Source organism: Penaeus monodon, chromosome 33, assembly GCF_015228065.2.
Source record: "Penaeus monodon isolate SGIC_2016 chromosome 33, NSTDA_Pmon_1, whole genome shotgun sequence".
Classification (NCBI taxonomy): Eukaryota; Metazoa; Arthropoda; class Malacostraca; order Decapoda; family Penaeidae; genus Penaeus; species Penaeus monodon.
Genome location: NC_051418.1, coordinates 32,617,818 through 32,620,414, shown reverse-complemented (window position 1 = coordinate 32,620,414; position 2,597 = coordinate 32,617,818). Strand labels below are relative to the sequence as shown.

General features: G+C 41.5%; 1 long non-coding RNA gene across 2 annotated transcripts in view; it reads right to left on the bottom strand.

Moving 5' to 3' along the window:
* LOC119594395 overlaps positions 1 to 1,246 on the bottom strand; it is a 14,094-nt gene extending 12,848 nt beyond the window's left edge. Inside the window, exon 1 of one of the 2 annotated variants that reach the window (XR_005230602.1) lies at positions 1,037 to 1,246. This is a non-coding gene — a long non-coding RNA (uncharacterized LOC119594395). Of the gene's footprint in view, positions 1 to 368; positions 493 to 1,036 lie in introns of those variants that run through there. The other variant, XR_005230603.1, reaches the window with a different exon arrangement.
* Positions 1,247 to 2,597: the final 1,351 nt, after the last annotated feature.

Here is a 2,597-nt window from a genome sequence, read left to right as displayed (position 1 = left end):
CTCCAGTTAACCCATATATCAGCTACAAATTATCATAACACAAAACATAATGGAAAGATAACATATGAAAAAAAAAAAATACTTAGCATAAATATTAAGCAAAAAGCATTAATGTTCTGTTTCTACCCAATTTCTACAAACCAAGCCACGACCAAGCAGCACTTGCAGATGCCTTTTTACTTTACCCTCAGCGACTCCAATTACCGATAGGGAACCTTCCCAGTGACATACGAAAATCACAGTTTTTCGGTAATTTCAATCGAGAGTATACGAATAACAACCTCGGCGGAGTTCTAGCACAACTTTTCCTTATTTCACTACAGTGCACTTTATTATATCAAAAAGTCTACACTCCCACAAATCTGTACCCGCAAGAGGCCCCTCGGTGGAGGCTGCTACACCTATGACGTCAAGGTGAAGCAGTGACTAACTCTCCTCATGCAAGTAACCCTGACCCATGTCCCCTTCATACACCCTTCAAGTCCCAGGGGTCACCTTCTACTAAGATCAATAACCTCTCAGAGGACACAAGGGGCACAAGCCTCATGACTGCTCTTGGGGGGAGAAAAAAATAAAACACTTTTTGTTATGAAATTCCACTCAACATCTGCTTATGCTAGTTGACAAAATAGTTGGGCCATTGGTCAATACTTCTTTAGGGGGGTCACCGGCTATTGTCCCTTTTGTGCTCAGTGCTAGCACACGATATGCTATCTTACGATATTATAATCATGCAAATCAGAGCGCCTAAGACGCTCCGCGTACTCTAGACTCGACTACCGAATTAAGGAGGCTCACCGACCTTGACATAGCCTATGTCGCGGTCACGTAGACTCAAACCGCTCTACATCCATTCAATTGTCAACGTCAGCTGTGACCTTGCAGGTGTTCTCTCGTGGATGTCACTACTAATGAGTAACTTCAATCACCTTTCGGACTTCCCGAACACGCTCCCACCGCGCCTATTTCACTCCAAAACACCCCAGAAATCTCGTATATTACAAAAATCCGAGCCTGGAGTGCCTGCTTGACTTACCTTCTTCACGAAGGCTCAGGCCTCACTCACAAACCCGGCAGAAATGGCCAGGAGATCTATTTATAATCTTGGCCGCCCGCGTCCGGCCAGCGAGAGGTCCGGGCGCGTCGTCTGCTCCCAATCAGCTGCTCGGACGCCCTCGACCCGCGGCACCTCGGGGGCCTGGCCTATTTCCTATGGCTAAGGGTGTTTGCCCTAGCTGTCTAACGAGAGATAAGGAGGATTAGGACGATGACCTACCTTGAGCGACAGGCGAGAGGACACTGAAGGTGACCTTGCACCGGAGGTACGATACTAAGACTCTGCGCATGACAATCCCGGGGGCGCGAGGTTCCATTTACTATTTAGATCTTCCCTTATCTCTCTCCAATGCGGGATTTTACAGCGCACAGACTTTGTATCAGAGTATGTTTGTTTTTTTAAATCGGCAAATGTAAGCTGCTATTTGTATTCGATAAGAACTATCTGTTTCCGGCATTTTGTCTCGGCGTTTGTAAAAATGGGTTATCGAGCGATGCCTTTGTGTATGATGCAACATATACGGTTCTCTATTGCAACAATTTCGTGTCGGCTTATCTAATAAAATAAGCCTTCTTCACTCTTCTTTAAAGTACAAACATGATCCTATAACCACATTTGCTGCAGACTTTATAAACATCACACTTGCATACATTCCACAAGAACACCGCAAAATACATTAAGAAGATCATGGCATCTCATGAGCAATGGAAGAGAAATATCCACGTGCGGTTATTCACGTCTGAGGGAGAGGAGGATGATCCCACAGATTAACAATTTCCTCTACGTGTTTTAGGGTTTTGACTTCATTCTGACAAAAGGAGTGATGTTTGTCTCGATTCTGCATCAATGGCATAGTTATAATACTGATAATGTGCATCTTATCTAATCGTTACTTGACCGTAAAACTACGAAATGTTATGGGAAAAACTGTCAGTCGGTAAAATAATTCATCATGGGAATTACAACTTAGATTTTATAAAGTAATAAGAACTCGATTCAAATTTCTTTTCATGACAGTCGGTCTTTTACCACGTAATTAAACCTTTGACTCACAGTAATAATGTTGCATGATGAAAACTGAAACATGTATGTATGACCATAAAAATAATAAGCACATTGCATAAAGCCATTCCAAATACCCAAACTGACATTATATATTTTTTACAAGACGCCATTCAAGTAAATAGAGATCTGACATTATGTGCTAAATCTGTCTTGTATGATTATCACTTTTCTATCTAAAATCTAATTAATGAAACACCAAAAACTACAAATTAAAGACAGGAAGCGAGTCTCTAAACAGAGGCACTTATCTCAAGCTGGAATCCTACTAAACTTTTGTACATAGGAAATAGACGAAACTGACGAACAAAAAAGTAGAATTGTGAAAAGAAGAAAGAAGTGATAGAAAATATTTCGAAACGTGAAACAATGGTGTGTGCAGGGAGAAATGTAGAGAGAGAGAAGTGATTATCAAATAATGACAAGATTACAGATAGCATGAGAACAATTTAAAGTCACAAAGAGGGAGTGAATTCAC